At 36.7% G+C, this 12,310-nt stretch overlaps 1 long non-coding RNA gene across 1 annotated transcript; it reads right to left on the bottom strand.

Annotated features, from left to right (window-relative positions):
- Nucleotides 1-5,364: 5,364 nt before the first annotated feature.
- On the bottom strand, nt 5,365-6,662 carry LOC113470117. The gene is made up of 2 exons (XR_003393296.1): nt 6,573-6,662; nt 5,365-5,564 (listed from the first exon to the last, which is right to left on the bottom strand). It is a non-coding gene; the product is annotated as an uncharacterized LOC113470117 (long non-coding RNA).
- Between the last annotated feature and the right edge of the window lie 5,648 nt (nt 6,663-12,310).

Genomic DNA, 12,310 nt, shown 5'->3' with positions numbered 1-12,310 from the left:
TTTTCTTTCAAGGAAAATTTTGAAATTTCACCATACTGTGGGAATCACAAAATGTTTTACAGGTAAGGCACCTACATAATATTATACATATGCTGTCAACCAATAACACATTACTATTCCTGAAAGCTCAAGATGAGACTAAGAGAGTTCAAAGTTCGGAGGGGAAATTTGGAGGTGCAGAAACTTCAGCACAGTCGGATCGGATGGCGGGTCTAATGATGACATTTTCAGGAACTGCTGTCGATGCCATATTGAAATTATGCGATTAAAAATGAAACAAAAATATTTTTAAATTTAAAATATCCAAGTATATTTCAAGTAGAAATAATATTCACAGTTTCACAGTCTTTGCGATGCTTAAAAATAATTTGCAATTTATTACATAAAAAATTCACTACGCCAGCACTATAGGGAGAACGACAAAAACTCCGTACTATCAACAGTTCTGTGGGTACTGAGCTAATCTCACATTATGATGATTTGATGATAAAGAGAGGTACTAGGTACGATAAGGGGAATGATGGCCTCTTATACGGTGAGCCAGTGGTCTTTAAACTCCGGGCATAAGACGTACAGACTTACAGAGTTTAAGACATAGGTTTGTCAGACTGTCCTAACGTAAGTGGCGGATAAAGCTTCAGACCATCTAACAAACTTAGTTCGGATGATTTTTCCGCCACAAACTTTTAGACGGTCTGTCAGACTGTGAGTGTGAGTGGCGGGCGTTAGGAAACTTTTTCTGGGTAAACTCATTTTACTCGTACTAGGAATTCGCATTTGGTTTTGGTTAGAAAGTGATGAGCTTTCGTTCCTCACAACAGTATCTACGTAGGTATTCCGACATTATAGGACAAAGCCGAAAAGAATATTCGAGTATGTATTACCGATGTACGTTACTCAACTTGACTTAGGACAGCCACTTACTATCAGGTAGACCTGACAGCTACACCTGATCAGTTCCGGCTGTCAGGTCTACCTGATAGTGTGTGTGCTCATCAGGTATAAGGTAGACTTGACAGATCTGAATGTCCATTAGTTTGAGAACTGCTATTCTCTACAATACAATCAGCAGGTATTGAAAAATATTAAATTGAATCAATGAGTGGGGATTGAGTATTCATCATTTTTATTCGTGTAGGATCGGTATTCTGCGATATGATACGAAGAGAGGAATTTTGCTGTGACGATAAATGTGTCCGATCGTTATCGTTACTTGTTCAAATAAGATCCAAGAACAACGTTGCTTAACTCTTTAATGATCCTTCGGGAACTCGTGGATTAAATCAAATGCGAATTCCTAATTTCCTAACAGGACGTGACAAATTGAATGTCACTCGCCTATATCACCCCCCTCTCTCTCCCCTCCTCCTCCTCCCCTCTCCCCTCGTTTCCCCTCCCTCTCTTCATTCCATCTCCCCCTCCACACCTCGGAAAATATTTCAGAGGACATTGGGATAGTGGGTAGAGGATAGAAGCAGGTGCATACCTATCCAATACTCCAACCAGCATACTGAATAACTAGTGATTGTCAAAATGAAGGGACGAAAATTGTGCAAGTTTTCGAAAATTTTCTTGGACCGGAAATTGGTCTTTATCATATGAATTCGGTCCGGAAAGAAATCAAAATTATTCTTGTGATTTGCCTGGAACTGAAAAATCTGGTTTATCTTGGGATTAAGGTCCCGATCTTATTTGCAGCCTAATCAGTAACAAATTTCGTTCTTGTGTTAAGAGCTGATGTTAACTACGTTCTGTAATGTGCGCCTCTGTGGCTCTTGAAATCAAACGCTGGTGAATGTTTCAACAGGAAGAGACTGAGCTGCAACTAAGACTCAGACTGTCTGTCTCACAGGGTCTGTGAGACCGTGGTCTGTCAGATGGTCTGAGCGTGAGTGGCAGGCATAACACACACATACAAAACATCGGTTGACGACCGCTGTTGTAGGGGACAAATCCAGGCAATTCCTGTCTCATTCCAGAGAATTACAGAAATATTTTGAAATAATAAAAAAATATCATCAAACGGGTAAAAAATAAATTCCATAGAAACACTCTTGATTTCACCCCATACTTCCATAGTTTGCTATGAAGGTAGGGATTTTCCAATGGGGTTTGGCAGGTTACACGGTTTCTGCATACCTGTGTTAGGTAGATTCGTGTAGTTTGACCCATCCCTTGGGGCAGTTGCCCCCTCACACCTAAGCCTCAGAGCGGCAGAGCGGGTTTTTTGTGTATGATACACCTGTGTTAGGTGGCTGTAATATTTGAATATTTCTCTCCCTAAATGGCTGAGCTAGTTATACATAGGTGTTTGAAATCTATCGACTATTATTATAGGGGAAGCAGAGCTATCTGGAACAACAAGAAGAGGGTGGCCCAGGCTCAGATGGAAAGACCAAATCCGGAAAGACCTAGAAGAGATCAATCTGAGATGGAAGATGCTGAGAACAGCACAAATTGGAGAAATAGATTTGACGAAAGCAAAAAGCCTTCTAGGCTTCAAAGGGTCCTGGGAGTAAGTAAGTAAATAGGTATGTATTCGGTGTAGAGTTGTGCCCCTATGCTGTGGAGGTAATTTTTGAATTTTATATCCAGGAGACCAGGACTGACTGGGGTTAAATCAGCTGTATTGAAATCAACTTCCCAAGTACCTATTCCCACTTAGGTATAGGCACTTGTGTGGAAAACAAAGTCGGTACAATTTCATTATGTGCTTCGGTTATTTTCCCTTCCGGTGTCTATGACCAAAGACCTATAACATGCTAAAATTTGAGCAAAATCGATGACCTTGAGCATTAAAGGGTTAACGAATAGGTTGGTATAATATGTAATATTATTAATGTATGTACCTACCTAGATATAGGTATTGTACTTACAAAAGTTGTGTTAATGTTTTGTAAACTCGGGAGAAAAGCAAACAGCCTTGTGTTACACACATTTAATTTTATTTTCAGCTTACAAAAGGCGTATGTGTAATTGTGTACGTTTTCGTATTTTGTTCAGTATGTATCTATAGGTGGATAATACGTAATAGCTTTGTATGTTTTATATGTAAACATACTAGTAATTTTATTACAGGTGGCCTTTTTCACTGGGGGACAAAGTGAAAATAAATTATGCTATTGAAGATGCGAAGTTCATTTAGAGATCCCCCGTTTTGAAGCAGAGTTACTACATAGGAGAGTGAGATTACCAGCGCGCTCGTCAGCATCAAACTGTCTTGGCCGGCTTCAAGTCCACCGAAACTCTGATTTTCGTTGGCCGAAGCTGAGGAAGTGGGGGGACTCGGCGCCGATAAGATTACCAGAGTTATTTTATAGGACTATAGGAAGAGCTAAGCAACCTCTCTAGCTAAAAGCCTATCAAATTTGATTTGCTAGCCCTCATCACTTAGCTTTGACAATGAACCTCGCCTCGTGAGGACTGAGGAGGTGAGGATAACTCAATAGCGATCAGGGAAACAGGAATGAGGACAAGTCACCCAGGTGGATTAGTCATCCTACAGGACTTCAACTCCTGTCATGTCACCAGGAACCCCTGCTGATCAGGAGATCAGGGAGTGTAATGCCTCCTTCAAAAATCCCTTTTGAAGTTTGCCTGTTTTAGGTTTTCATTTATTCGATAAACCCCCTCTCTCTGAGTAGGTACCTACTACGCCCTAGTCCTAGTGCTCACCACACAACCTCTAGTACCTGCCTTTTTGAACTTCTCAAACGTTTCAATAAAATTTAATTGGAAATTTATGAACATTGAAATAAATAAATGTTCCAATGTGTTTTCCGCTCAATGACCCTTGTGTTTGTAACTCTTGATAACATTTAATTTCCACATTTTACTTTCTATTAACAATAATCCTTCCACCTTTACGAGGGCGGGGAATTTTGTGTAATATTTTTCATAATAATTCGAATAATTTGCGAAAAACAGTGTACCTATGCACCTATGATGTAGTGCTAAATTGCTAATAGAGGTACATCTTGCTGTAGGTTATTCAGATTGTTCTCAATAAATTAAGATAATAATGTTTGTATACCACATCGAATTTTCAGGAAGTACATACAGTCCTTAATAAAGTTCCATAGTTCATAATGAACTTTTGTCTTAATTATGAAAATATCCTCAAATTCTGTTTCCTCAGTCTCCTTAATTATGTTATGGTTAACCTCTGTTCACACAAAGTTTTGTTTTTAGCCCTCGGCACATTCCCCTTCAATTTAATAAATTTGATAATAATATTTTGCTGTCCGCATGTCCTTGGTCATAATTTTATTACAAAACCACAAAATTCAACAGTGTTTCTATATTTCTTGAATAAAACCCATAATTTTATTGTTCAGATTATACCTCGTTCCTTCCTCCCTTATGTTTTATCGAATTTCCAGGATTTAGGTGCTGTTAGAAGATTTAGCGGATGTACGTATAGGGATAAAGAGAGGGAGTCCAAATTGTAAACATAAGATGGACATATGGCATAAATAATGCCTACAAATACTACGATAGGAAAAAAAGGTTGTACAGGAATCATATTGATGGGGAAGAAAAATTAAAGAAGATACTCGTAGATAAAGGTACCAAGCTAGATAATATCAAGTACCTATAGGTAGTATAGACAGGCAGATTCCTAAACCGATTATCCTTGAGACTTCAAGAACCCCAAGAAACGAAAAGGGGAAAGAAAGAGAAAAGCGAATATAAAACGAAGAACAGAGAGAAGAATCGAAAGAAAAAAGAAAATTCTTCGATGACTTTTGTTGGAATTTTTCCATGTTCGGTATTTTTGAAATTCTCAGTTTTCACAGATAAATATTTCGAATGCCTTTGTTGAAGAGAAAGTTTCCTCTCGAACATTCGACGCTGAACTTTTAGCATTGAACTTTTTTCATGAGAGTTTTCTCTGGCAGTGAAACAATGATAGGTTCCTAACTCCCTACTTAGGTAGTACACACATGAGTTGATGAAACAACTCATATCCAATATCTACAAATTTAAGTTACAGGCAGGTATCGATATTCGGATCTATTATATGCAAGACAAACATCATAATTAATAAATAATGATAAGATATCATGTCTATGAGAAATAATGCACATTTTCTGATAACACTAGGTTGTAGGTTAACTAGCTAGGGGGTGGAGATTAAAACCCCCTCCTGTGTATCAAGTGCCCTCCTAGCAGGATACCATGGTCCCCTGTAATTTATTAGCCTCATTATTCTCCTGCAGTTTTCTTTGTGGGATCTACATAATGCTTTTGAGATGTTTGTCATTTACATTAGAGAAAGTAAATGACCAATACCTATAAAATAAGTAGTTTTTAGTTCTGAGTCTTTGTATGAATAATACCCAAGTAGCTTTTTAATTAATATCTAGCTGCTATAGGTGTTTACTTCAATTTTCAGGCATTTCCCCCCACCCCTTTAAGGTGATAGGTTTAGGCACTTACCAAATTCAAGATTGTGTGCGTTAGATCAGAGATACATAAAGGTGTACAACCAAGAATTCATCAGATCCAGTGGTAGAGTATTATTGAATGGTAGAGTATTATTGAATGGTTGATTTCCATATCTGAAAAGTTGAAAAGAAATAAAGGCAACCATGTTAAAACGATTTAATCCACACTATTACATTTAAAATATGTTCCACATATGCGTCAGTGGCACACATGTATGTGTTCGTAGAAAGAGAAAAATGCCATTAAACCATTTATTTTTAGAAAAAATGTCAGAAGGAAAAAAAAATTCAATAAATTTGTGGTTTTTAATAATTGAAAATTTTGAAATTCAGAGAGGATATGGGTGAGTATTAATATTAGTTTTTCACACTTTTTTCTCTCCGGTAGAGCACATATACGCTTTTTTCTCCATAACAGTTTGACGTAATTGCTCTAAAAAAATTAAAAACCCCTCCGTGGTATATTAGGCATTTGATTTATATTTTTTCGTGCTCCATATATTTCCACATAAGGATTTTCAACGCGGATATAAATGTGTAAAAATGTACGGGCCTACAGAGTACCTATGAGCAATAGATTACAAAAATATGTGCCCTATTCGCTTGTATTATATTGCCTTTTTTGTCGACTCTAGTCATGGCTGCTAAGGCTGTGGTCGAGGACCCTGCCATTTCACTGGAATCCAAACTCGACCCCTCAATCCCCCCAAAGGGGCTAAGAGCACAACGGACACCAAGGAACGTCAGAAACGTCCAGCTAACCAGGTACCAATCACACACGAAGGACCTTGATCAACTTCAATAAACTGCCGAGTATGCCGAGATCTGAACAGAGCATTTGACATTGTAGAGCTATCAGCTAACTTTCAAAGACCTAGATAGAGCATTTGACGTTGTAAACCCGTCAGCTATGTAAGTTTCAAAGACAAAGTGGCACGTTTCCAGTATCACTGTATTACTCGAATGTTAAATACGGTGTAAAAAAAGTAAAAAACTACTTACATGTAAAGTATTGTATAAACCCGTCAGCTATGTAAGTTTCAAAGACAAAGTGGCACGTTTCCAGTATCACTGTATTACTCGAATGTTAAATACGGTGTAAAAAAGTAAAAAACTACTTACATGTAAAGCATTGTATAAAAAAAGTTTCAAAGGCGCAGAACGACGGCAACACGGCGGGCGTAGCAACAGGAAAGCCAGAGATAAGTAGGTAAAAACATCCGGGGGGCCTGGAAATATTTAGCGACTTAATTTCTTTCTCTAATATGTGACTGACCAGAGGCGTAGAGTGAGATTTTCAATAGGGGAAGCTCTAGCAGGGTTTCGCCCTTTGATTGTAATTTCCTGTATTTGACTTGTGTACATTGAATTATAACCAATAAAGAGTCTCAATAGATTAAAAAATTAATAACTATAAATCCATTTACGCCGATCTGCTGGTCAGCTTGGAACCCAGGTTCAAAAAATTATCTTACTATAGTAGTTGTATTTTCTTTCGGAAGCGGAAACTATTCCGATGGCGTGCCTTCTTGGTTTTCCTATAGTTTAGTACAGGCACTATTACGCAAAAAGGGGGGAGACGAGGTTCAGGAGAGGGGAAATCTAGACAGGAAAATACGCCTTACTAAGCCGCGCCGATCTGCTGGAGATCTTAAAGTGTGTCCAGCGTCCACACATAGTCGACCGGCCGTCGATCGACGTCGACTGAACCGTCCACACTGCCTCGAAAACATAGTTTTTTCTTGTCCACTATGTGTGGACACACCTAAAGAGGTCCTAGCCTCGATATCGGACACGCCACTGTAAGTGACTAACATCTGATTTCTCATCCGATAGATAACGCCCCTTGTTGTGGCACGCGCTAGAGAAGTGAGAGTTTGATATAAACGTTACCCAGCGATCCCTTTCTCTTTGAGCTATTTACGACACGTGTTGCGATTTAACAAATTGATATCCCTCGGATAACCTTGCTTCCTCTGGCGGTGTGAAGGGGAGAGAGGGGTTGGAGGTTGACATTGATCTTGATCTTGCTTATGCTTTTGATCTGATTGAAAATTTCAGTGAAATTTGAGGAAAAAATAATGAATAATGAAATGATAGACTGACTCTTTGTTGATTATTTACTTACCTAAGTGGGTTGGGATTTGATTTTGCACCACAAGTAATCCATCAACAGGAAAATCAAGTTATCAAGCCCGATTGCACGCACCTTAAAACCCTCATGTTAGTCCAGAATATGGATAAGCACACAATGAGAAGAAAATAAGGAACAAAGAAAAGAAAATAGGTGTCGTACCTAGGTAGTTAGGAGTTTTACTGGTATCTAACAAAAAGCTTATAAGAGAAAAAATTGTGCAATCCCACCTCGGGTTGCTTTCTCACTGAACATGTTTTCAATAACTTTTTTTTTTCTCCAAACACAGTTTTATTTCTTTGGTTTTGTACTTTTGCCTACGTGAGCCGTGTGTCTGTATTTAACTACCCCCACCCTCCGCGAAAGCGTTCGACTTACCAGATTCAATCGACCCCCCAGAGGCCCGGACTTTAGCGTGGGATACAGTTAATTTCACGGCTACCAACCCGAATATAATTAACTTGTTATCGTCACTCTGTGTCGTACGTTTGTCACTTTATTTTCGTTTTGTGTTTGCTCACTTGTGAAAATAGATCCCTGGGTTGAGGCGTCCGTTTAGGAATCAGGTAGTGTGAGAACGCTCTATTTTGACACATAAGAGTCTAATTATTTTTGTAAATAGAGAGAGGCCTATCCGTTGGAAACGATGTGGTCGCTCTGGGAGAATCATGAACATATTGGCAAAATGTGATGCTGAAATTTATCGAATGATCGTTGATGGTCTATGATACATAAAATGAGTAAATGAGGGATAGATAATGATGGGTACCTATGTAATGTACGGAAACGAAATGTTTCACGTTCTTTTGGAGATATTAGTCGAAATAACAGTAAGTCGAGTCTTCAGTCATTGAAGATAAGTTTTAGTGCTGCTGACAAGATAAAGTTTCAAAGTTTCGAAAATGAGTAGATAAACAGCGCAAAAAAAGAGCTCCAACAAAAACAAGATCAAAACCCTTTTGTCCAGTGTCAAACTTTTTGATTCCTACAAAAAACTTCCCTCCAACAATAGAACGGGGAAAAACCTGTTGACTTTTCGAATCAAATTAGCATATTTTTCAGCCTGTCTGCTATCTTGTATGTTCGTGTATGTGTAGTGATATCATGTATTATATGTATAATGTGTGTGTAACACCATGCAGATTCCTTTCAAGAGCACTTGAAACTTGTGAAAAGTACTTGACGCTTTTTTGTTTCATTCGCTTTTTTTCTCCCGTTTAATTCTGGTTGAAAAACTTTCAGGAGGGCACTTAGGCGTGATTGTGTACTTATGGCGCCTTTGTGATTGATCCTAAGTGAAATTTGCTAATTATTCGAGCATTTTAGGAAACAGCAAAAGTTTTCGTCGTTGTAGAAATTCATAATTTTTTAGCACAGATACATAATTACATAACACACATAGGTATTTAAGTATGTAGGTATGTTTGCATGTAGGAAGAAATGTATACAAAAAAACACACTGAGGCACCAAAGGTTTTATTTGAAAGGTCTTTAATGTGGTAAAAAAAATAACACTTTACTCCTATAGATTAGGAATATGAAGGAAAAAACAGGTGTTTTATTTTGAAATATGATTATACGAGGTTTACTCTTTGAATATAGGGTGAAAAGAAAAATAAGGTACTTGGGTATGATATTTCGTTTTAAACCTAGGTACATTATACGTCCATTTATTATTATAATTCCAGATTTCCAAACTTCAGAGTGACTTTTTGCCAATTTCTTTTTAACTACAGAGGTAGATAAAATTGTTTGTTCACTGTTTGAACCTTTGTAAATCTTTAAAAGTAAACGATAGGTATAACGTTAAGTATATCTAGGTAAATATATACGTAGTTTTAATTAGGTAAGTACCTAGGTATCTTTTGTTCTTTTGAAAACTGTAATTCCTTTAGGGGCTTTTGTAACTTTGAAAGATTGTTCAATGGGGTAAGCTACTTTTAATTCTTTTCTGAGCCTCCCTGTAGATGAAAAACTAAGTAGGTATTATGAATTGTAATTTGATTACACGCGTGGATGACTTTGAACAGATAAAGCAAAGGGGGAGAGAGAAAATTTGACTAATATTAATATTACATGCATGATTACGGAAAAGAAGAATGGCCTTGTTGTTTTATTCTTACCAATAGAAGATTTTTATTTATTTATTTATTTATTTATATCAGCAGTCCAGATTTTTACTGTACACTTAAGCTAAGAAACGTCGAGCGTGGCTGATATCAGGCTGGGTGAAAAACCAGGTTACCAGCCAGTTAAATAGCGGAGGTTCTTTCTTTTCCTCTGCTTCCTCCTCCTTCTCTTTTTCAAGTGCTCTATCCGTTGCTGAACCAATTAGGTTTTCTATTAAGGACTATAGTCCATTTATTTGCTTTTGAGGGTAAAATTTACCATTTATTTGCCTTTTAGGATAAAGCTGCTAGATAAACAGTGAAATCTTATAGAAAACTCAAGATCGCAACAGACTAATGATTTTGGAATAAAATTTGAAAAAGAAATATTTTTGAATTAAATAGTTTCCATTCTCTCTTCATTAAATAATGCTAAACAGCTATTAACAGTTTTTCCATTATCATTCCATTTCCATTTTTTTAATTAATATTTTTTCCCTAAAAAAAAAAAAAAATCTTCTCTTACCAAATGAAGTGCCCTTTAACCGAAAATTTTCCAAGAGATTTTTATTTATTTTATTCATAATTATTTATTCAAGAATATTTTAACTTCATTTTAATGATAATGAGAGAAATTTGTTTTGTGGATTTGTGGAAAATGAGAAAACAGTGGAGATTTTCAATTTATTTCTTTGAGGTCTGTTTCCAAATACTACCTAGTACCAATCGAGTTTGCCAATAAAACAAGAATTGAAGAATTTTCCCTCAAAAATGCGGACGGACAAAATTTAATTTTGAAAATCAATGAATGCACATAACAAATGGAAAAGAGAAGGGGGTCGGTCACGTGTACCTGTTTATCATGTCACAAAATACAAAGCTAGACTGGAGGCCGGAGGGCGAGAGGGGGCATTTGTCGTGAAAAATACAGTTTATTTCCTAAATGTTTGTGTTGACTTAGCGCCTTTTATTTCAATTTTCAAACAAAAAGTTTCCAGCCTTCGGGGTTAAAGGATTAGGACCTCACACACGTCCGTGGATATCAAATAAACGACCGTCGGGCGACCATTTGATTTGAACTACGGCCGATGTTTATTTAGACATCATTTCGTCTTTCGTTTGTATTTTTGTTTCGTTTGGGAATTTTTGAGGACGTGGGTGACAGGATTGTGTCTTGTCATAGAAAATTTATTAATTTTATTATTTAGATAGGTACTGTGAGAAATTAGGTGGGTATAGGGGTTATGCAAGTTTGATGACAAAAGTCCGTGTGTGGGATAAATCGATTGTTTGTCGGTTTCTAATCTGCGGTCTGCCAAGAATTGATTAGGATAAGAGTGTGATTGCATTATATTTGTGTATGTACATGTACATATTAATCCTCATCATTTGACCACTTCCTAATGGATCGCTAATGTTAAACAACAGCCTGCGTGGTTGGTAAAGGGACGGATGACCGTCCCTTTAGGATGCAGTATTTCGATATGCACTCAATCTTATGAGAATAAATGAGGGGCTGGTTTAAATTTAAGTGAACAGCAATTGTATTTTTAACCCCAAATAGCTTTTGTACCTACCATATAAAGCATAAAGTATGCAATCTAAATTGCCCACGGTTGGTTGAAAGTATGGTTGTAGGTATTGCTGTAATAGTGCAGCTTTTCTTAGAGTAGCTTTTCCACAAGCTATGTATTTATGAAAATTGGAAGAAAAGTTGCTACCATAGGTACTGTGTAGTCGATTCTTTGTCTTGTATTGTTATCAGAATCATCATCCTTATCACAAAACACTGTTGCTTTTGCTGCTTACTCTCCCTATTTCCAGGGGAAGCAAAAACCGTCACCCGAATGAAAATAAAAATTTCCAAAGGGAGGAGTTGAAAGAAATGAAAGCAACCAATAGCGGTACATGTAACAGAGGGGACTTTATTATTTACTTTTTTTCGAAAAAAAGAGGGCATGTCATGTTCGTCTTTTGATTAGGAAAAAAAGCGACAAATATATTTCAACATACTCGCGGTGCTGTGTCGAAAAACTAATTCGGTTAGTAATTGATTGTTTTAATAAATAAATTAATTAAAAAAAAAAAAAAGATTAACTAAAATTGAAATTTAATTTCGAATATAATATTTTGAAGATCGTCTAAACGTGTTCATGTTTTAGTGTGGTGATTACTAAATATTATTAAATTAAAATTTTATACAACAAATTGGATTTGTGACCTTAGGTACCTGCTGTACTATCAAAACATATTGAAATACGAAACATAGAAAATTTCCTTAATTTATAAAAACTAAAGTTCGTTCTAATTTATAATTTGAATTTTAACAAGTTCACAGCTAAACTTTATAAACAACACATAGTAAAGGTACCTATAATTTAATAATCTAATAATCTTACCTTGAGAAAATTTTCCAAACTGACGGCTATTCCTGTTAGAATAGACAAACTAAAGCGGCTCAAACTCACCTAATAAATAGTAAAGTGTCTTTTATGTTTCAATGTGCTGATAATATTTTGTGATAAAAGAGGTGATCGCCGCCGGTGCGATTTTCATCCTGGGCAGATTTTCGGACCTTTTCAGCCGTACATATCAGGTCTACCTGATAGTGTGTGTGC

This window comes from Diaphorina citri, unplaced genomic scaffold (genome assembly GCF_000475195.1).
Source record: "Diaphorina citri unplaced genomic scaffold, Diaci psyllid genome assembly version 1.1 scaffold1404, whole genome shotgun sequence".
Taxonomy (NCBI): Eukaryota; Metazoa; Arthropoda; class Insecta; order Hemiptera; family Psyllidae; genus Diaphorina; species Diaphorina citri.
This window is presented reverse-complemented; position numbering and strand designations above follow the sequence as displayed.